General features: G+C 29.9%; 1 non-coding gene across 1 annotated transcript; it reads right to left on the bottom strand.

Moving 5' to 3' along the window:
• Window positions 1-1847: 1847 nt before the first annotated feature.
• LOC112099419 lies at window positions 1848-1951 on the bottom strand. Its single transcript, XR_002906223.1, has one exon. It is a non-coding gene; the product is annotated as a U6 spliceosomal RNA (small nuclear RNA).
• Window positions 1952-24287: the final 22336 nt, after the last annotated feature.

The raw sequence follows: 24287 nt of genomic DNA, 5'->3' as shown, positions 1-24287 counted from the left end.
TTTACGAACCGTTTGCCTTTTTCTTATATAGGTGGGGTTGTGTGTTAATGGACCACGTCTTCAAAATGAACTTGATCGGATTTCAAAAACTGTTGATACATCCACCAGAGATGGTTTCACACGTCTATTGCGGGGTAAATTAAGCTACATTTTTAATAATGGTTTTGTTATAACTTCTTTTGATAGTTTTATAATTTAGTCCTTGGAGTTAAACATCAAATTAATAGTTTAAGATAGTTTTTGGGAATGTTTCTTATCATCATTCTTAAAAATAATAGCACTAAATTGGAGAAATTTTACGATACATTAGATAGAGATATTAGGTATCATCACAACAACAAAAAAATATTCTATCATGTGTATATTTATTTTGAAATAAATCACTATACAAGTAATAGTTATATTAAATTTAATTTTATCACCTCATACAATCAGTGGCTCTTTGTATATCACTATGATTTTTTCCTTTTATTATTTAGCCTAACGTCAATCTATCAGCATAAAATTACTGCATATATTATTATCTTTTTTTTTTTCTTTTAATGTGGATGTAGAGACAACAACTTGTTTGCTTCAGCATTCCGATTGTTGGAAATCCGGTTATTCATGTGTAAGTATGTAGAATTAATTATTTTGTCTCAAATATATAAAGCCCTTATCTCAGTAAGATTTTCTGGCCGGATTTAACAAAAATAAAACCATGCAAACCAAATAATGTTCACAATACATACATATATAATCGTTTTTCTGTGACTCTGCTGGTTAGTTGAGTACAGGTATTTTTTGTAAATGGAGCAGCAAGTATATTCGCTGGATGTTTATTTTATTTTATTTCATCTATCTATTCGATTATATCACTAACTAATTTTTTTTTTAATTTTTATTTCTATCTAATTCATCATTCCTTTTCTTGGTAGTCCGAGTTATTGGATTTAATTATGTGATATTTTTGTAGAGCCGGTTTTTTTTTAGGATGAAAAGTGCAGAAAAGCACTTCAATCAACTTCTAGAAAATGAGCGGATCTTAAAATTTAATGAAGAGGCGCTTGAGTTTAAGTTAAACGACACAGGGCTGCTGGAAAATGAAACCACGACAATGCATCAAGTTAATCATCAGTTCACGGATACACATGTGGTGGTAAGCATCTTATTGAATATTGATTCATTATCTCGCTATCATACTGGTCATACAAATACCGTTTCATCTCAGGTAACAATCTTACTTGTACTTAAAGGATCGTTTTTTGGTTTTCTTATCCTCAACGTCTATTCCCAGCGTGATGTAAAGTGGGCCTTGAGGGTGTTTGATTTCTTGTGTTCTTGGCCCTTTGTCCAAATACGGGTATTGAATATATTGTGATAGTTTCTTTTTATTTTATTATTACTATTGTTATCTTTTGTTCGGACTTGTTTTGTAGGTTTTGGTAATTTTACATTTATTTTATATGTTTCTGGCTTTCATGCATGCAGGGAATAAAAGTGCTGTGGCTCCCTCGGCAAGAAAATGAAATCCTGTCATATCAGGAGCTTCAAAAACAGTACCCACGTTTACAGGCTTTCGAAAATTAATTAGGCACATTTTTTTATTCTCAAAGTGGTTACTCTCCTGTGCTATTGTTGATTTTAGTCCGTTCATTTTATTTAAGCTCATAAGTGATTATTTATATAGGGGCTGCGCTGCTGCTGATGTTAGAAACTTAATTGAAATGAAGTTCTAAGTATTTATTCTCACCACTTATTCTAATCCGTTATTTCATTTAGAAATTAGAATCAAGGGGTGTGTGTGTGTGTGTATGGACACACACACTGGTTCTAGACTCTTCATTTCATTTAAGACGATGATATGAAGAATTTTGAACCAATTTTCTATTTGTACGTGTCATTCTTGTGTGTGGCCTTTGCTAATCTTCTCTGCATCATTCCAATTTTATGGGATGTCAGAGATGATAATGCTTGTGGACAAACTGTAATCCAAGTATTTATAGTTTCCATTAAGGAATATTTTGGTAATACTTCAGCGTTTAAAATAATTCTTATTAGTTGTACTATCGAAATAATTAGCTGTAAAGAGAATCAATTAAAAATTTAGTAAATTTTTTTTTAAATATACTATGAGTTTTAAAAGCAGTTAATAAATCTTACTGTTAAATTGCTATAAAAACGTAAATGACTGAATTGAACATAACGTTAAATAAAATTTATTTATACATATAAAATGTATTTTTACACACATATATATAAAGATATTTTTAATTGTGTGTATGTAATAATTGATAACTAAAATAAATATTAATTAATTATTAATTTTATTTTTTATTTGTTATCTCAATATAATTGGTAACAATAATAATCTCTTTAAATTTAATGATTTTATTTCTTAATTAATAATGATAATTTTAGATTCCTTATAATATATATGAGAATATATGGAATTGTCTTAAGCATAAAATTGATTTTTAAAATTAAATTTTAAAAAATTATTTCTTTCTTATTTTTCAAATCTATATTTTTATTATCAGTAAACACTAAAATCAATTTTTATTTTTTTAAAATTACTTTTAAACTTCTTAAAGGCAATTCAAAACACCCTAAACTTGGGAGACAATTTTCTTGTGACTCTTTTATTTATGAAAACTTTGGACCTTTGAATTGTCCGTAGTGTGCTAGCCCAACTCGTTGATACCTCGACTTTTGTTCTGCGTGCAAACTCTATAAAACTTATATAAATCAAGAGTGTGGTTTAGAGATGCCTAATGGATCGGCACGAGCTATGGACACGTGACATGTTTCATAGAATGCAGGACACGACACACGAGCACTCTTTGTCAAGGATACAACATGTCCGTTGGTCGAGTTGGGTCTAGATTTGTAGGGCTAGATTTGTAGGCACAACATAATTTAAGATGAGTCAAAATATAGTACGTGAAAAATTTTACAAAAAGTATGGTTCAAATTTTATAAGTAAAAGTTATTAGAATTATGCTACTATCAACTATCCAAATAAATGAATTTGAATTAAACAACATTAAATTTAATAATATTTTGTTATATTTTAATTGAATTAAATTTTTATACTGACCCGTTGATCTAGATCCAATCCAGAAACCTGCGATCGTGACCCGGCTGTATTTTCCATTTCTAGCCATTTTTCCGACCAGTCTTGGTACCAATCTGAAGCTTGAGCGACCCTGATCATACTCCTATCGTCCTAGTCGCCAGAAAATGGCCATAACGCTAGTGATTTAGCTCGAAAGAACCACGGCTCCACCCGTTTTCGTCGTCGTCGACTTCACCCAAGTTAGGTCGCGCCATCACCTTGATCTTGTTCCTCAGCTCACCCTCGTCACTTTCCGACCAACCACAACCACCAAGGACACCGTTTTGGCCGCGAACGACCGCTGGAAAGCTCATGAATTTGGGAGCTTCGATCCGCCGTTGTCGCCGCGCGTGGACGAAACTTTAATTATGATAGTAAAGTATGTTTGCGAAATAAGTTTTAAAGACCGCGATTAAATAATTTTTCTATAAATGTATTTTATCTGCGTATTGATGTTTATTATTAAAGATGTGTATGATTGATGATTTTATTACCGATTTTGAATATATGCATGATACTATTTTTAAAGAAAATGAATTAGATTCAAAGTATGTTAAATGAAAAGAAAATGAGATTTCAGATGTGATTATATGTTTATGTATATGTGTATAAAATGTTATTTGTAAAATTATTAGACAATACCCTTCCCCTCCAGATATAGTGATACATATGAGATGAGAGGCCTTTAGGCCCCATCTAAGTACACATAGAGGCTTTGGGTTGTGTACTTAGGCGTATTGTCCTTTGGGGACCAAATAGTGCATGCACAGATATGGTGAGATATGATAAGATAAATGAGATGATACTTTCCCATCTATCTGTGTAGTTTCGGAGTATGACGATACTTAGATAGTACGTCATTGCATGTTTGTTGAGGTCTAGATATGAGATATAAAGAGATATATGAGATGATACTTTCCCATCTATCCGTGTAGCTCCGGGGCATGACAGTACTTAAATAGTACGTCATTGTATGTCTATTGAGGTCCGAGTATAAGATATGAAACATATGAGATGGCATTTCCCTATCTACCCATTGCAGCTCCGGGGCATGACGGTTTCCTGATTGCCCTTCCGTCGAGGTCCGGGTATGACAAGACTATTCACCTGGGTATTCGTTTAGTGACAGTTTTCAGAATTACAGTATTTGAGATTACAATGTGTTATGATTTCTTTGATTTTTATGCAGTATTATATATAATGTTTATGTCGGTGTATGATTTATAATTAACTGAGTATGAGTTCATTTAAGTTTTTCTTATGGTATTTTGGTAAAGAAATTCACTAGAATGATATAATTTATTTTGCAATAAGTTTATTTTTAAAAGCTACTATCCACTCACTAAGTTTTTATGCTCACCCCATTTTTATTGTATTTTTCCCCCCAAAGGAGACTTGTGGTCCATCAGTCGACCCAGCAATATTAGTTAGATTTGATGTTATGGCCACGTAATGGTGCTAGGAATTATAGATATTTTATTGGGATATTTCGAATTGTATAATTTTATTGTAATATGTGATTAAGGATAACTTATTGTATTTTGACATTATAATGTTTGGGTGATATTTGGTATGTTGATTGAGGAAGTTGTCGTGGAAATTGGTTGAATATTGAATTATTTTTTGGGGTATTATTTTTGGGGGCGTTAATTTCTTATGGTATTTCGATAAACTAGAGTACAACCATAATGCAATATTTCTATCTTGTAATAATTAGCACTTTCAAAGACAAGCTTGGAATCTTGTTCCTTTCGCCACTGACAAGAAAGGTTTTCTTAAACAATAGAAGGTTCTCGGGTATATTCCTTTCTCCATTGTAAAATTGTAAAATTGTGAACAAGAATCGGATACTTCATTCAACATTAGAGTAAGGAGAATCTAGTTAAGAGCATTCATTTTACTTACGTGTAATATTTCACAATACACAGAAAATTACCTGGTTAGTGTTTAACACACAAAACAAAATAACAACCCTTCCAATTCGCAATCAGTTTTCCCTTAAAAAAGCAGTCAGAGCTGATGCATTCTCCAAGCTCTCAGACCAAGAAAAGCACTTTGAATATGATTTGAAGCATAGTTTGGAATGTTGTACGTATACGTGCAACAGGACTTCTTCTTGCCACATTTTAGGCAGACTGATTGAAAAAAGTAACTCAAGAAGGTGAATTCCAAGAACAACATAAATTTTGAGCTATTTCCATTACGAGAATGTGATGCAGATGAACAAGTTAGTTTAATTACATATCAAGCTAGCCATTCAGAAAATAATTCAATTTCAAACGTGATGATTATCGCTTTGAGAAAGTCTAACCAGGAATTCTACAATTTTGAGAACAATCGAAAACTGGAAAATATCCAAGCTGGGAAAATTTGGGCTGCGCATCTTCAGGCAAATGTTAGCAGAAGTTACCGCTATGTTCTAATTGTTAAAACCAATACCAATTAGTCCAAGTGAGACAAGATGGTATTTTTCAGGCTTGCCTGTTGGATGTGGCTACTTTGATCTAAATCCAGTGGTACATGATTTGGTAAGTCCAATGATTTTTTCCATAAATGCTCCCTTGTTCATAAAGGGACACATGATCAGTTTGAGATTTACCCCAAAATAGGTGAAATTTAGGCACTTTACAAAAATTGGAATTGCGACAAATGGGCCAACAATCCTCAAAAACTAAAAGGATGTAAATTTGATTTCGTTGAAGTGCTGTCTGATTTTTCAAAAACATCTAGTGCAGATATTGTATGTTTGGAGAAGGTTGAGACTTATTCGGTTAACTTATAAGAAATATTGGATACATAATATATACTAGAAGAACATGACATAGGTATAAGATTTAAGTATGGGTTTGAGAAATGTCAAAAAAATATTAATTGACCTGAATTAGAGAACTTTTGTTAAAACGTTATGTGTGTTGTGAAATTCGAGGGTGAGATTAAAATGTTCTGTATGTTAAGTGATAATATCATATAACTTCTTTTCTTTGGTCCAATATCTTTGTTGAATGTGTCAGTTGTTTGAGAAAAATCATTTTTTTTATTAAAAAAAACTTTCAGAATCGATCTCATACAAAATATATAAGAATTTGTAATCTAGAAATCGTACCTTGAAAATCTAAGAAGACGAACAATTTTTATTTTTTTCGCTGAAGTGATTTAGGCTCCCAAGTCACGATCTGTCACCACTACTCCTGTTAAATCACGATCCGCTACCAAATAATCTTTCAGGCTATGACTCAAGTTTGATTTGCACTTGACGTGTGGGCGCCTTTATCACCACTACAACAACTAACAAGAGAAAATTTTCCTCTCAATTTTAGAGAGAAAAATTCTTTTTCTCTGATTTGTATATTGCGGCTCTGTCATTTTTTCTTTAGAGAAAATAAACTTTTTTATATCTCCTTTTAGTGAAAACCCTAGGCTCCAAATAATAAAAATAAAAAGTCACGATACTTGTTTTTTCTATAGGGGCCCACCTAGTAAAATAACATAAGACCCTTTACACACAAGCATATTAAATGGAGTCTCCCACTAAATGATATATTTAGACTTTTGAACAAAATAGCTAGTTATCTTGCTTATTAATCCAGTAGTGGTGCAGTCAATTACATGAGCTAACCCGGGGATCATTTGGGAACATACAATAGTGGCTAGAACAATTAAGCCTATAATTAAATAAGCCTAATTATTTAATTTTAACTCTACTCCACTATAAGATTGGAACTGACCTCCATAATTGTATGTTCGAATAATAATTTGTCCCAAGCCACATTGATTTCTTTACTGCTCAATCATTTATACCACATTGGTAATTAATTCGATATCTCAATTGTCCAATCAATTTAATTACATCTTGTTCGTTGATACTTGTTGGTTTTCTCTAATGATCATTTTCAACATACTAAATATGTTGACACACTTTGGCCAGAGAATTCTATGATCAAGTGTCGAAAACCCATCAAGAGATGTGTTGTACAAATTCTATATTGTTAATCTATAAATCTAATACTCATAATTATTCCCACTAAGATACCAGGTAATCTTAACTACAAGTGTGTGTCGTGCCCATTGGTAACTCAAATGGAATAACAATTACAATCATTAAATTATAACTAACTCAAGATTAAGATTACAGTAAAATCAATGCCTATGAGATTTAATAAGTCTGACAGTCATTTCAAAGTTAATTAAATCTCATATGTGATCCAGCTCAATGTAGTCAAACTACATCAGTAAATTCATAGATAATTAAGACAAATCATTTAATGAATTTACTACAGTCTAAACATAAATAGAGCGGTCAACTATATTTATCAACTGCGAACTTAATTTATTTAATCATAAGATAACTTGTATTTATGTCTTCTGTGAATACATATAATGATCACATAAATACATATAATATGATCAAACGCACCTTATTCAATAGATTTATACAATTAAAAATATCTCAAATATTTTATTAATCAGAAAATAAATTAATATACTTTAAAAGAGCATATAATCCCAACGTCAGTGAAAGCTAAGACACTCCCAGTGAAAAATTGAAATTTCAGTGACCTTCTTTAACTCACCCAGGAATCGTGTTGGTAAAAGTTCACCATAATTTGATGCTTATCGTGTCAAGTGAATATTGATATTGCCAGATGCAACATAATCGCAAGGCTTGTTCTTGTCTCCTTGTGAAAGTTTCATATGGAAATTTAGGGGGAATAATCAATAGTTAGTGTAATAATGGGTGGGGTGATTTGATGAGAGTTATTTGAACTCATCAAACCACTTTTTACTCCCAATTACTCGACACACCCTTTGCTTGGATTTAAAAGTTATAATTTTACTTTCTACACATATTGTACCAAAACGAGATTTTACTTTCTACACATATTGTACCAAAACGAGCCCCCTTATAACATGTAACTTCAAAATAATTATGTTATTTTCTATGAACACCCACCAAAATCATTTAAAATCATTCGTGTTGGCTAATAGTCTACAAAGCTTTGAATTTCGCAGCAAATAAGCATTGATGTCAAATCAAAACAATTAAGCGGGCATTGATGTTTAATGTTCGTGGTCAAAGTTTCTTAGTCCTGCTTTTATTGTTTTTGGGAAAAAATTTATCCATTGAAATATTTTATAACAAATATCCATTGAGAGAGAAACAATCAAACAAATAAGCGAGTTGGAAAGTATAACATATATGATGAAGAAACTATTGTCATTCATACACAGGATTTGGTGAAGAAACTATTGTCATACATATACAATATATGTACATCCCGAGCTATCAAATGAAATTAAAACGAAGACTTGTGTTAAACATTTCCACTAATTGAAAAAAGATAACTCTAATTGAGTTTTTTCCTTTGCACATATTCTAAATCGAATTCTATTTGTAAATGACAAATTAATAAGATGGGTAGAGGAAGTAAAATTGCTTTAGTTAAACTTAATATTAATTCTGCCTCTAAAAGAGTATATTATTTTGTCCTTAATGGTAAATTGCTTGACAGGTCACAGGTATTTCAAAAATATAAAATTTAATAAAAAAAATAAGGAGCTCAAAAAGTAATTTAGTGAGTTTAAATAGTTTCATCCTATATTAACGAGTAGAAACTAAAAAGAAAGTGTTTTTTTCTACAACAAAGATGTCCCATGTTAAAAATTATTACTAGTTGCTCACCACTACAAAGCATTCCAGCGGAGAGAAATGACCTTGGAGCACATACGTAGTGCCATAACTCTGCTTGTAGTAATCAGAATACAGAAATGTCTCAAAGTTGATGGCAAAATGTGTGCACTTGATGGCATTCTTGCACCCTTTCCAAGTGCTCTTGGGTAAGACGGATTCCTGAAGTCAAATTTCAGAGAAGTAATAATACCTCCGATTTCTGTTAACCCATCCGAAAACGTTCACAAACAACAGGATGGAATAACCGTAAAATCAACATGATGGAATAACCCAACCAATTTGGTAACATTCCTTTTTACCGCGGAATCGGGGAAGCGCAGACAAGATTTCTTCAGCACTGAGAATAACAGAAAATCTCAACGCCTTGAAACAGCTTATACTCGGCATCCATTTGCAAAAAGCAGATTGTTTACAATTAGATGCTTGAAATCAATCCCTATTGGTACTAATGAGGAAAGCCAGAGCTAAAATCCACGGATGCCTGTTGCTCAAAGTTCCTACGAGAAATTGGATGGTCTTAGGAAACCCACTAAAATAAAAATAAATAAATAGCAATAAAAATCCCATTTAAAAAAGATGGATATTCATCACAAGGAAGAAGTGAAACAAAAAATCGTTTCCTCAATTATCTCCACAGCCAAAGTATAAGGAAGGACAATATTAGCTTTACCTACGTCAACTTGGTTGCCGATTCCTGAAATTTAATAAGCCAAAAAGTTTGAAAACAGTCTCATCCCAGAATTCTAAAGAATTATGAAGTTCGAAGCAATGGCTGAGTACATTGCCAAAAAATTTTCGCTTTTAGTATGAAGATACACTATCCAAAAACTCCATAAAACTTTATTTCTGATCTTTCATGTGTTCTCGTTTCTTTTTTCAGCTGGGGTAATAAGTAGAAACCTCATCAAGGAAACTCATTGCCATAACCTACTAATGAAGCCCTTTCTGTATTTCTTCATCCTATTCTCAAGGGATGGGAAATCAATAAAATTGTCGGCAAGGTCAAGAACAATTGGATTCCGAGGTATTGATTGGAATGCTGGGGGGAAGGCTTCAATTCGTGCAGCACCTTTCACATTTGAATCACCAACAGCCGACTCATACACATCTAGTCTTTCAAGAAGAAATTTACCCACCCGAAAAGACTTAGCAGAAGTGAGTCAACCCGATGCAAGGATACATGATAATATACTCCAATATAAGCACAATTTCTCATGCCCATAACTTAGCCAAATTTGGCTTAGGAGGAAAAACTAGTGCTATCTGGTTAGACTCAATACTAGCAGAAATCCAATCTGTATTTGATGTGTTGTGAAGGAATGAAAGGTTTACTTTCCAATAAAAAAAAATCCTATTTTTTGCAATGGAAAAAAAAGAGCGGATTTGACTCGGCACAACCAAAACAATACATTTAAAAAGGGTTTTGTTTAGTTGGCTTTGTTTGAAAAATCATACCAAATAGAACCAAAAACTAATTAGTAATTCATTTTATTAATAAGTTACTTATTTCTAATTGAATTAATTTTCTAAATATAAACCCATTTACTATAGGTCGAATCGGGCATAATAATGAATTCGGTCTCACTATCCGTAAAACTTGGTTAACGTTTACTAAATGGGTTTATTTTTGGCAATGCCATGTTCAAACTATTGAATCAAACATGATTTTTATTTTGGGTAATTATCAGAAACCTCCCTTGAGGTTTAGCGTATTCTCAGTTTGATAGATTGTATCAATATATTCTCAACCACCTCCCCTACGTTTGTAGACTGTTTTGTATAAGTTGATTTGGTGAGGGCAAAATGGTAATAGAACTCTTTAATATAAAAAAAATCAAACAAAAGTGAAAATATCACATTGGGATGATGGCAATATGATAATAGAATTCTTTAATGATAAGAAAATTCAAACAAAAGTGAAGATACCACTTTGGGTTTTGGAATTGATGTGAAAATTTTTTAATATACATTGTGTAAAATTGGAAGCAAGAGTAACCAACAGACATTATCACTAAAATTAAAAAAAAAACGAAAATGGACACCTTCTTTCTCCAACCAAAGCTACGAAAAACAAATCCTCGTTCGTCTTCTCTGCAATGATTTAACAGAAAAATTGTGCCACGATTTGGAGATAATGATGACGAAGCCGAAGACACCAACATCAGAGACAGCTGAATCACGACCTTCAGGTGTAAGGATGCCGACCAGTAGTGAGTTTCGCCGTCAACCCACTGACAACCTCAATTTGCTCGAGCCGTGAATGAGGTATGAAAATAGCTTATTACGGTGCATGTTAGTTTTATTAGATGGATTCAGTCAATTTGGTAAAATATGAATAATGGGTCTCGAAATTTTTTTGGGAGTGTTTTTGTTGCTTTGATTTTTTTTTTTCTATCAATTGGTGTTAGTTGTAGATAATGGTTGTTGTCAATGTATGTTTACTTCATTTTGAGTGAATATGGCTCGTGATTTCTTATGCTACCTTGTGTATGAATGAAAATGGGTATGAAAAATTTGTTAATTGTTGAAGCTACTGCCACTAATTGTTGAACATGGATTTATGGTAGTTTTTGTTAAATTACAGATGTAATTGAATATTGGAGACAACTTGTTGGGATAATTGATTTTGGTTTTTATCTTAATCATGGTATGGACATGTCTTGGGTTGAAAAAATGTCATGGATTGTTGCATTCTCTCGCACTGAAGCAGTGAGCTTAGACAATAGGGTTTGGAGTCATTGCTTTGTTGTTGTTGTTTATCTTTATAATTCAAGCAAAATAAGCTTCAACAATGAAGATGCTTTAAATTAAGGCTGTAATGGTTATCGAATGCGAAGTAGTTTGATTAGTGGCATAGAAATTGTTTTGAGCTCATTTTTATTGTAGTTATATTAAAGATGGAATTGCATGCTGAGGATAGCTTGAAGTGTATAGTTTATTTGCTGTCAAAATGGCCAAATGTGAATTATTTTTTTTTTGTTACAATCTGGAGCTTATATCAATTAATCTGTTCAGAACCTAATCTTACATGTTTTGAACATTCATCAATTCCTTCTCATTGAACCATTTTCAGCCTTATTTACATGGACATTCAGGTTGTGGTTGACGGTGGACATTCAGGTTGTGGTTGACAGAGAAATGCTTAAAGTTGAGTCTGTAATATCTGAGCAGTACACTTTAAAGAAGTTGTGAGAGGACATTGAAGATATTTTCAATGTAATCACTTTGATTTGGAGCCAAAATAGACCCAGAATTACTTACCAACAATTCTTTAATATGTGTAAACAAAATAATTTTTTTATCAGCCTAAGGGTATTTTGGTCATTTTATTAAGCAACAAACGGGCAAACAAACGATCTACAAACGTCAGGGGAGGTGGTTGAAAATACGTTGATACAATCTATCAAACTGAGAATACGATAAACCTCAAGGGAGGTTTCTGATAATTACCCTTTTTATTTTTCATTTTTTAGTTTTTTCAGTTTTCAATTTACAATAGAATTCTGAAAACACAGTTTCCTACACATTTTCAAATTAAATATTAGTTATAGACCATTTAAGAAACAACAAAATCAAGGGCCCATGAAAGCATTAACACGATCACCTTCTAATGGTCTAGCCCAAGAAAGCGGGCCCCGCAGAAATAAAGCGCCCATGAAAACCAAATGGGTCCGCTTATAATACATCAGATGTATCTCATACAGTCGCTTTTTATTATTTTTTTAATATAGCAGATAACCGGCCGCCGATTCCCTCATTTTAATTGGTTAAAAGTGGCAAATATTAAAAGGTAACTATCATACAGCTCCCTCATTTTATGTAAATATCAAGATAATCAATTCAAAATTAGAAAACTATCAAAGACCCCCTCATTAAAAAAAATACTTCTTTTTCATTTAATTCATGGAAAAATAGTTAATATTTAATATATTTAAATTATGTACTAATGAAAAAAATATAAATAAGTAAAATTAATAGATTAATATATTTAAACAAAAATAATTATATTATTTCTTAATATTACATTATAAATTTAACAATATTTTACTTTAAAAAATTTAACTTATGTACTAACGAGAATAATATTTTAATATAATAAATTACAATAAATTATATATCAATTAAACTATTTTTTATATTACTTTATAAATGTAATGATGTTTTGCTTAAAAAACTATCAAAACAATTTTATCAACTTTTAATCACATTAAAATCCAAGTATCTAAACATATAACGGAAACGATTCAATTATAAATATTTGGAAGAAATCAATCCCAGTATCCCACAAATACATACAGGGACTTAAATCTCTACCTACTAAAATGAGTGCAATGTTTATGGAACTATTGAATAATTATCATACCAAACATCATAATTATCCCTCAAATGTTGTTGTTGTTATTATTAGTGGCTAATATTATTATGTTCTATGTATACCCTCTAAAAATTTAATTGTATACCCTCTAATATTAATATGTTCTATGTATACCCTCTAAAAATTTAATTGTATATTAGACAAATATAAAGCATCTAATATTTGATACTTTCAAATAAAACTCACAAACAATCTCTTATACAAATTAATTCATACAGATTTATGTCAAATTAATTACTTTATTTAATCTATTTTTTTGCTAAAGTAAATTCTTTTTGCTAAACATTAATCAAATTCATAATGGTACTTAGTATGGATAATTATAATTTGAATGCAACTAATATTGACTAATGTTATATTAAATTATATTTATGGTTATATACTTTAGGCATGACAATTACATTTTTAAACTAAATCAAATTATTTGAGTAATACTGCACCGACTAGATGGTTACATGATTTGTATACTGAGTGCCCATTTGGTATGACTTATTTAATAAATATAAGTACTTATTTAATCTCATAATCTCTTGTAATAATTTTTGTTGTTGTTTGGTTGTTTTCTAATAGAGCTTTTGAAGCTTAAATAAGTTATTTTGACTCTAGTAGTAAAAGTGCAAATTTTGAACTTTTGGGAATAAAAGTTGAAATTTTTTTAAATGTTAAAATATCTAAAATATCCTCTATTCATTTGACAATCTTGTTTTATTCTTTTCATAACATAACTTTTAAAAAACTTGCCTATTAAAGTAATTTCATAAATTTTTAATAAAAAATTTTATTGACAACCAAACAACAATTTTTTTTTTGTAAAAGCTCTATTTATAAAATGTTTTACTAACAAAAACTCTACTTAAATAACCTATATTTGAAAAGTTGTACCAAACGGAGCCTGAATAGTGTGCAATTATCATAAAATTAGTTCAATCTTACATTTATAGCTATATTTTTTCAAAATTAAGTTAATTTATATAACAACTAAAAATAATAAAATTATGTAATATTAACAAGCTTAAATTTTATATCTATATTTTTAAATTAAATTAATTATATTTTTGTGAAATATTAAGTGATTAGGTTTCATTTAGGCGGGTAAAACTACCGCCAAGATAAAACACAATTTTTTTTCTTTTTTAAATACCCTGTATACATTTACAATTTTTTTAATTTTTTTCCCAAATTTTTATACAAACTATAAATACCTCTCATTCTTCCATTGTTAGAAACCCTAGCCGCTCAACTCAAAAATATCACCAACCGCCATCGTAGACGCTCAACAAAAAGAAAAACAAGCGGTCGCCATGAGTTTTTGCTCCTAAATTTTGTAAATCTCGCTCTTATCTTTTGTCTTTCTCACTACAATCCACTAGATCCCTCTTCTTTTCACCTTCATTAATCTCCCAAAATAAATTAATAAAAAAGTTGGCATCTTTCGAACACTTACAGTTCAAGGTTAATGAACAAGTTTTGAAATTGTATTCAAAATCTATGCTCAAGCTTTTTGCATAAAAAATTTATAAATTCAGTTCCATTTTTTTGAACTTGCCTTATTAGGGTTTAGAATTTAACTTTAATTATTATTTTTTATATATTTTGAATTATCAATTAGAGTTTTCAATCCCTTTTTTTTCTTGCATGTTTTATGGTTCCATTGTAGATGGATTGGCAAGGGAGAAAATTGACAGACGATCTGATGCATATAATGCTTTGGGCATCCTCTCTAGTGGTTGGATCTAAGTCCAAGTGAAGCTGATGACTGATGAGTAGCCTAAGCTTCAGCTTACTGTCGCCATTCAAAGAAAAATCTGGTAAGAATATAATAAAGGTAATTTTATAGGTAATAATAAAGGTAACTTATTAACTGATATTATTAGGGTAATTTGGTCATATTTTTATTTGATGAAATATATGAACTATGCATTTATCGGAAGAAATACAAAAAATTAGGGTCCAAATGTCTAGTTAGTTGAAATTAAAGAAAAAATTGCATATGAAATCTGGAGGTCGACAGTAAATTTATGTGATAATATATGTGTGTGTGCTTATAAAACTTGTGAAATTCAGTAATGAAATTCTATTAGATAACATTGGATTTCTTTACTTCTGAAGAATTCATAAAATTAAGGTCACATGTATTCTGCGTCTTTTCGTTTGTTTCCTAAAGTAAATGCCAGTAAATGCAGGTATAATGTTGATCTGTACAGTAATTTTATTTCTTTTTAGCGTTTCATGCTAGAAAAATGAAAAAAAATGGGGCTAAAAAAAACATTGGTTTGAGTTGTTTTTTCCCTCTGTTGTGATATTGTTATTCCTATCATTTGAAATGCTTCGACAATTTGTAATCTAATTATTTTTAAGTACTCCGTCTACTCGAATATAGTGTTTGGGAATTCGGACAAATTATAAGAATTGTGGGAACTACAATAAATAAACAAACAAATAAATAAATAAATGTTGTGGGAATTCTGAATGTATTTTACTTACAAGAATAAATCTAAATGTAGACAAATTTTTTAGGTGCTTAATTTCTATTGCATTTTGTAAGTTTTTCATATTGTATGCTATTTCATGATATATGTTGTTCACGTAATCATGGATCAGTAGTCTTGAAAAGTTTTCATCTTGTTAATTCTGGATGTATTCTCCTCTTTCAGAGCAACAAATGAATTTCAAGTTTCTTGAATTGCTGTGATGTTTTGATTTCAGTGCATGAATTTTGTGGTTTCTGTGTCACTATTTTACTATTACATGTTATGCAAACATTGGAAAACTATTTTAGTTAAGTACTGAAAAATTGAACTTATTTAATAAATAGAAAATTATATGCATATTTAAATGAGAATATACTCATAAAAAAAGTGATGTTAATAAATTATAATTATTTGAATAATAAGTGAGCATAGATGTGATCAAAGGTTAAAGTCTCAAGTATAGATGATCAAATTCATGATCAAATCCCTTGAAGTAATGAATAATGATTTCAATTAAAGAAAGATATTTCAATACCTTTAGTTTTGTAACCTAAAAATATCAATTGTGTAATCAAATGTTAATGATATTTTAATAATCTAAATGAGTACCAAAATAGCATATAATATTATACATCCTTATTATATTTAACTATAAATCTCACGAAGCATATTAGTAATAATAATAATAATAACTGTAGTAATATTAAAAATAAATACTAATAGTAGTAGTGATACAAATAAAATAATCACACTACTTATAATGACATGAATTTCGGTTGAAGTGAGGAGACATTAAAGAAAGTATTTTGAAAAGAAAATAGGGTGTTATAAACTTTATACAAATTAAGTGTTTTAGATAAAATTTATTTTTGTTTCATAATCCTCAAAAAGAAAAAAAAAGGGAGATGTTTCAACATAAATAGATATTTTAACTCATACCATCGTAACTTTAGAAGCATAGCAATTGCAATCATTCTTACTTGTTACTTATATATATACCGTTGGAGTTATGAAAAACTAAAGAAATTAAAAGCTCAAGTATACATACAATCAAGTTCAAAAGATCTTATAAAGTAATGAAGAAATTAAAAAAAGAAAAAGAAAAGGACACATTATGGACCCAAAATGTTGAAATTGATAAAGGGTTGCAATAACAATTTTTTAATATTATGTGGTAAATTGATATTTGTAAAAATAGCAAGGGGTCAAACATAATTTACCTTATTGAAATTATTATTATTTTAAAAAGAATACTATTATTAGATAAGAAAAAAGGACCTAGAACTTGTGACTTTAGTGTTGGAATATAATGAAAATAATAGAAACATAAAATCATTATAAGGTGTAAAAGAGTAAGAATAACTTACACAAAAATGAGAACAAATTACTAGAAACTTGAAAACTTATAAAGGAAAGAAAGAATTTATAAAGTGAACTTGGAACATTACCCAAAATATTGGAATTTATTTCAAAGAGTGGGAATATCGAACCAAAATGTGGTGGGAAAAAGAGTTGAAAATGTTAATCCAAAAGTTGGAAAAACTTACAAAGAATTTTGATAAATTCCAATAAGAAGTAAGAATCTTAAAAATAGACTTGAAATATTCACCTAAGATATTGGAATTCAACAAAAAGAAAAGGAATATAAAACCAAAAAGTGGTGGGAACAACAATTGAAGAGCTTAACCCAAAAATTGTAAGTAGTTACCAATAATTTGATAAATTTCAACAATAAATAGGGATTTAAAAACGAACTTGAAACATTCACGTCAAATGTTGGAATTAAATGAAAAGAGTAAGAATATAAAACCAAAAGGTGGTGGAAAAAAGAATTGAAGAGCTTAATCTAAAATTCAAAAAGAGTTACCAAGAATATGATAAATCCAACAGTAAGTAGGGATCAAAAAATAAACTTGAAACATTCATGAAAAATATTGAAATTAAATTAAAAGAGTGGAAATATAGAACAAAAAAATAGTGAAAACAAGAGTTGAAGAACATAACCTAAAATTTTGAAGGACTTAACAAGAATTTAATAAAGGTTAACAATAAATCGAGATCTAGAAAATGAACTTGAAATATTTAAACAAAATGTTAGAATTAAATGAAAATAGTTGGAATATAGAACCAAAAAAGTGGTGGGAACAAGAATGGAAGAAGTTAACCCAAAAGTTGAAATAACTTACCAAGAATTTGATAAATTCAAACGCGAAGTAGGGAGATAAAAAATAAATTTGACATATTTACCCAAAACGTTGGAATTCAATAAAAAGAGTAGAAATATTGAACCAAAAAATGGTGGAAAAATAAGTTGGAACAACTTACTAATAACTAGATAAAGTCAAACAGAATATAGCGATATGAAAAATAAACTTGAAATATCAACCTAAAAATTTGGAATTTGATCAAAAGAGTGGAAATATAAAATCAATAATTGGTGGAAAAATGAGTTGAAATAATTTACTAAGAATTTGATAAATTTTAACGGAAAATAGAGATTTAGAAATTGAATTTGAAATATTCAAACAAAATGTTGGAATTCAATAAAAAAAAAAAAGAGGGAATATAGAACCAAAAAGTAGTGAAAAAATAAATTGGAAGAATTTACCAAAAACTAGATAAAGTTTAACAGATTGTAGAGATATAAAAATAAACTTGAAATATTCATCCAAAAAGCTAAAATTTGATGAAAAGAGTGAAAATATAGAACCAAAAGCTAGTGGGAAAAAGAGTTGAAACGACGTACCAAAATTTGTTTATGTGAATCCGTAGCAATCCGCAAATTCGCAAAAAAAAAAAAAAATAAATATTTATTTAATAAAAAATTAAACTTACTAATAAATAAATAAGTTAAAATATAGTTATATTAACACCATATTATGTCTTATCCGATAATAATATAAAATAAAAATAATCAAATAAAAAATATAGCTCCCTAATCAGTTAATTTTCATGTACTGATCTAAACAAATGAATTTTTTTTTTTGTTATATTTTGAAAATTTAAATGTAGTTTTTAGCTTTATTCAAACAATTAATTTATTTAAATTTTATTTAATTTTAAATTTGATCAATAGTAAAAATATTTTTATATTAATTTTTTTATTTAGTTAGTTCTTAGATAGAATATGATTAAAAAATTTTAGCCCGCAAAGTAATCCGCAAAATGGTGGATTAGATATGGACTGAGTTAAATCTGCATCCAATTCGCTGATGTATGGATTGGATTTCGATTGAATTTCAACAATCCGTAGATTAGATTGAATTAAAAACTTAAAATCCGTAAAATAGTGGATTGAATATGAATTGTTGTCTAATTCGCAAAATCCGATCTGCGAACACCTCTACACACAACACAAATTGAATCATTTTCGAATATGAAAACTATATCACATCTTGTTCGAGAATTTATAGCGAGGTCAAATACCACTCAACTGACTGGTAATTTTGTTAGGCAAATTGGATCTGTGAAGCAAGTCTCTTGATGTTTACAGTTGATTAATTTGATTAAATTTTGTATTCGGTCCAATTCGAAATCACGAAAATTTTATTCGGTTGCTGCAAATTGTTTTTAAAAGATTCAAAAGAAATATGAATCGTTTGACGGCAACGAGAACCAGTTGAAGTTGATTACGTCTTAGATTTGATTATTGTACCATCCGCCCATGTGCACATTAGGTTTATGCTCTCAATATTTAGGTATCTCTTTTTGGATGCTTTTGTTCTTTTTACCAAAACTGCACATTTGATTTGCTGTCTTTTTAACATTTGTTTAGCAAGTAAAAAAAAAATGATGAAAGGATATTATTAATTCTTAGACCAATTCATTTGGAGATTATCGGTAAATTTTGTCAAAGAAAAAACTGATCATTCTGGTAAATTTAAGATTTTTCTTTTTTAAATACACTGTAATTACAAAGTTACTTGTATTTAGAAATTTCATAGGTCAATTTTTTAACAATATAGTTTAATAAATATCTGAACTCACAACGAATCAGATCTACTTTCAAACAGTTAAACTCGAATAATCGAATTACTCTGCGACACATGACTGTTGCCACAGTCAGTGGATTGTTACAAGTTACAAATTTAATATTTTGTTTGTATGTTTGGCAGAAACTTTTTTTATTTTGAAATGAGAACTCGTGAAAAATGAGAGAATTTTTTTCAGTTTCAACGAGTCCAATGGGTAACTAAAGAGCGGGAGAGCTATTCAACTAAATTACTTGCAACTCAATTAAAAGCTTTGAAAAGGTCGTCAGGTCACGCAGTTAGAAGGTGGAAATGAAATCGAAACTGAATTGCGTTCTGGCAGTTTCTCTTGATGCAACAAATATTTGCAGAAGAGAACGAGTGTCTTGTGTCACAAGCATTTTCTTCAATTTAGTGCACATTCACACACCCAACGCATCTTTTGTTCGAAATGCGCCTCTCAGGCTCAAATGCTTAGCCTTTCTTTTTTTTAAAAAAAAAAAAATAGTAAATTCAAAATTGCATTAAAAGAGCCAAAATCATTTGATACAAGTCACGTCATACTGCCACTAGGCCAAAGGCGGAGTGGTGAATTATTGTGAGGACAGTGGTTCAAGTTTTTATGAACTCAACCTCCTTCAATTAAATATGATTATGTGGAGTTAATTTGTAAGTTTTTCTTTCTTGCATAATGCGAATGGAAAAAAGGCATCCCTCATCTGTAAGGGCTATTTGTCTGAACAAGTACTTCATATAATTTAATGTAATAATATAAGTCCTAATTATATGTCTGATTATAAATATCAGTATAATAATCTACTATAATAGCAGCTTTAAATATCTTATATAATATCAGTAGTATGATGTGTAATCAGTATTTAAAAAAAAAATGTTACGTCATGCTTAAATACAATTGGCCATGGCTGAATCACATATAATCTTTGATTGTTTTACGGAACTCATGACTCAAGTCTCAGTTAACCTAACAATAAATATTATGAATCTCTTGAAAAAATGGTTCTCAGATGCACCCTAGCTATCTAAGATAATAAACACATTCAATTTTTTTTAAAAAAAAAAAACCTTTATTTACAACGTATACTGTCGCTCATTAAAAATTTAATTTGTTGAATATAATTTAGGAAAATTATCATTCATATATCCTAAATTTACGCTTGTATAAAAAATACTACAATACTTTAAGGGTGTATTAATTGTCCACCCTAAATTGACAAAAATTATCTGCCGACCACTAAACCGTTAACTGTTATTTGAAAGTTAATGGAACTTTAGCGAATTGACGATTTTACCCTTAAAAATTGTCACTTGTATACTATTAAAAATTCTTATTATCACTTATATACCCTTCAAATCTCTTATTATCACATATATACCCTTAAATTATCATTTGTATCATATGAAAAGACCAGATTACCTCTCTAACGTCATCATATTTAAACAACAACTAACGATTTGGTAGACACAAGATACATTTTGTTAACTAAGAGTGGACGACTGATATATCTTGAAAGTGTTGTAGTAAATTTGATAACAGAGTAAACTAAGGACATACCACTGATAATTTCTCAATAATTAAAAAGCTCTCTATCCTGCAATATAATTTTTTCCCAAAAAAATGGTTGATGTTTCATCTCGACGACGCACGTGCTAGCTCGTGGGTGCCGTGCTGACACCTGAATCAAGATTCTCTAAAACATTCATGGTAGCATCGTGCGGCTTACATGGATCCATCACATCACTTGAAGCCTGCTCTAATCTATTTCCACACCGCTCCTCGCGGCCAATATGCTAACGTTGTTATGTAACATCCTAGCCGCAGGAATGGTGGTTAGTTGCTGACCGCTAGTGTGCTGCCAACTACATGTAATTCAAGCATTTTCACACACTTCCTAAAATTACACCAAAGACGTCAAATGAAGTGTCAAACAACAAACAAATACTTTGTCTCAGATGACCACCGCAAAAATACAATAACACCCTTAAGTAAAATTATGTAATCATATGTTACTTCCTCAATGATTTACTCGCCTTACTTAAATCTAATGTTGCGTTTACTTACTAGATTAGAGAATCGAAATCCGAAATTAGAATTATTAATAGTGTCTACTTTGCAAAATAGAGTGGGAATCAATCGTGGAGTCCACTACAATTTGAGAATGAGATATAGGACACTCATTCTCAAAAAGGAGATTGGAAATAAATCTCTCATTCCAAGGATTGACTATTTTACCCTCTTCCAAAATTTAAATTCTCACTTTATCCTCATTTATAATTAATTAATATATTATTAACAATAATTATTAATATTATATTTTTTGAATAAATAATGACAATTATTATTATACTATTTAATTATTATTATTATTAATTCATTTATTATTATTACTAATTAATATAATTATTACTATTAATTAATATATTAATATATTATTAACAATAATGTATTAATATTATAGTTCTTGAATATAAATTAAAAAACTGAAAATTTTACTATTATTATGAAATTCAATTATTGTCATTGTTGCTGTTGTTATTATTAATTATTACTTTTATTTATATTATTATAAGATTTATAATTATTATTGTTGTTATTATTATTAATTTACTAATTAATACTATTATTTATTTATTTATCATCATCATCATCACAAAGGCTATTTTATATTTTATAAATGATGTAAAAAGTAAAAAAAATGTCACTTGAAGCTGACATGTGGTAGAAATATCATGGAACGTAGTACCACAAAACTTGTCCATCGCCCATAATAAAACCCCGTGCCCCAACACCCATTTCCCCACCTCCCCATTGGCCCGTCACTTTCATGTTTCATGCGCATGCACGCAGCAACAGCTGTACTGTACACGTAGAGCAGCAAGACCAGATCCAACGGCCACCACGACGCCTCCGTTACCACGTGAACCTTTCTGAGACTGTAACCGAACCGCCTTTGCTCTCTGTGTCTCTCTCCGTTTCGCTTTCGCAATAAGCGTCTGATTTAATGGAAATTTGTTAGAAGCTGTGTTTGCTCAGTGATTGTATCCGAAACAAAACAAACAAACAAATCCTTTTGTGTTTTTATTTGGTTTTTGTTTCCACGGTGTACATTAAAGAATAATCCTTTTTTGTTTTGTTTTTGGACGCAAATGCGATTGGTTGTCACTTATGACCAAATTATTAAAAAGCGCACACACACATACATCTCATTAGATTTCTTTTTTTTTTTCCCTAATTTGATCTTTACTTTTGGTAAAATGAGAGCTCCATAATAATCATTCCAAAATACTTATAAATTACGATGGTTATTCAAATTCGAACACTATAAACAGTGCCAAACACCGAAATTAAGTTTGTTTTAACTTAAAATTTATGTAATTGACGTGCCCAAATTATTGACCCTTACATCGTAGATAGAACAAGATAGTTTCTCATGTTTGGTTTCATTTTAATTATGAAAAATAAAAGGCAATAGATATAAGATCCAATGGCTGAAAGCAACAGTGGTACCGTACCACTGTTGCAACATAATTTTGTCCTGGATAGAGTGCGAATCATAATTACATATGTAAAGTGATAAATAATAAAAAATACGTTATAAGTTTGATCGTGTGGTTATAAAAAAATACTTCACGGTAGAGCAATTCCTACATAACTAGACCCAAAATAAAATTTCCCTCTTTAGATTGTTATTTCTATTACATTCATCATCGCCCTTGTGTTCAGACGGAGAGAATACACCCGTGTAGGAAGCAGTTATGTCGACTCCAACAATGGTCCATGGGGATTTTAATCATAGTGACTTGTCTTTGTATGGTTTGTGCATAAATTATAAAGAAATATTTGAATTTATCAAAGTAATAATAGTTTTCGAAAAAAAATAATAGTTAAATTTGGATTCTTAATTATTGTTATTCTAAGGAAAAAAAAACTATTTTTAATTATTGTTAGCTGAGAAAATCTCACATTTGATGGCATTGCCTGTTTTCTGACATCCTATGTTGCTTGTGCACAATGGCCTTTGTCGAATCACAATAAACTGTTTGATCTAATTTCAGCCTTTTGTATTCTTCAAATAATATTAATAATAAATCAGAAACCTAAGGTTTTATAAAGCCCAAATAACCAAATTACCCTTTTAGTACTCAATTTGAGCGATACGCGATACTGCACTTGTATATTGTATATTTAGTGGCTTTTCATATTCATAATACTTGCCTTAAATAAATAAATCGTAAGCAATCTCTTTTATTCTATTTTTATGTATTTTTTTTAGTTGGGTTTTTGAGTAAAGAGCAAACGGATTGAAAAATTATGTATTATACAAAAAGTGTATCAAAGAGCCCTCGTGCTAGTCAAGGTCGGTGTAAGCTTAAGTTTTTCTATGATTATCTTACACATTTGATTATATGCTTGAGAGTGAGGTCGGTGAACAAAAATCTAAATTAAATAGAAATAGGTACTGGATAATTTATATCCTTCACCTAATGGATAGATTCAAAAAAAAGAAAAAAAAAATTGCCAAGGACCCATATCTATCTAATTTTTCTTTTAAAAAAAAAAAAATTGGAGAACACAAAGAACTCTCGAACTCCACATACTATTTCAAACAATGTGTCGCTTTTATCAACTATTATTACCAAAAATGTTTTTAAAAAGTGAAAATTA

Source organism: Citrus clementina, unplaced genomic scaffold (genome assembly GCF_000493195.1).
Source record: "Citrus clementina cultivar Clemenules unplaced genomic scaffold, Citrus_clementina_v1.0 scaffold_4, whole genome shotgun sequence".
Classification (NCBI taxonomy): Eukaryota; Viridiplantae; Streptophyta; class Magnoliopsida; order Sapindales; family Rutaceae; genus Citrus; species Citrus x clementina.
This window is presented reverse-complemented; position numbering and strand designations above follow the sequence as displayed.